This window comes from Elephantulus edwardii, unplaced genomic scaffold, assembly GCF_000299155.1.
Source record: "Elephantulus edwardii isolate Elephantulus edwardi_28Jun2011 unplaced genomic scaffold, EleEdw1.0 scaffold00068, whole genome shotgun sequence".
NCBI classification, from domain to species: domain Eukaryota; kingdom Metazoa; phylum Chordata; class Mammalia; order Macroscelidea; family Macroscelididae; genus Elephantulus; species Elephantulus edwardii.
In genome coordinates, this window is record NW_006399818.1 from 14,114,474 (window position 1) to 14,115,270 (window position 797).

Below are 797 nucleotides of genomic sequence, written 5' to 3' on the forward strand. Positions count from 1 at the left end.
AAAACATTTTGTACAGTCCTGTGCCATCCTCTCAATGGCTAACACACTCAAGTCCACTATTGCCGATGCTGTTTGGATCCATCTCATTGAGGGACACTCTACTCGACTTAAAGAGCTTTGGTTCCTATAGGAAGGAGCTGTGCTGCCAACTCAAAAGGCACACAGTTCAAATTCACCTGCTGCTCCTCTGAGAAATTCGGTCTATCTCCTCCCATGCAGTGGACTGTCTCTGAAAACCCCTGGAAAGTTAGCTATGATTGGAAAGAGACAATAGGAAAAGTAGAGAAAATCAATGAAACTTTAAGTTGGTTCTTTAAAAAAGAGCAATGAAATTAACAAGCCTTTAACTAGAGTGATTAAGAAAAAAGAGATAGAACACAAGTTGGCAAAATCAGACCTGAAAGAGGGAACAGTACAAAGAATCATATGGGAAGGTGGAGGAAAGGTTACAAGAGCATACTAGGAACAAGTTAGGAAATTGTTTTAAAAATGGAAACAATCCAAGTATCTACTATCAGATGAATGGAATATTATTCAGTCCTAAAAAGGAATGATGTATCCTGTAATTGCATCAACTTTGAAAACATACTAAGTGAAATAAGCCAGACACGAAACGACAATAGAGAACAATATCATTGATTTCACATGCAAGCAAGATTCTACTGAAGATTATCCAAAAATGACTGGAACAGCACATCAGCAGAGAAATTCCAGAAGTCCAGGCTGGGTTTAGAAGGGGTCGTGGTACTAGGGTTATTGTTGCTGATGTTAGATGGATCTTAGCTGAAAGCAGGGAA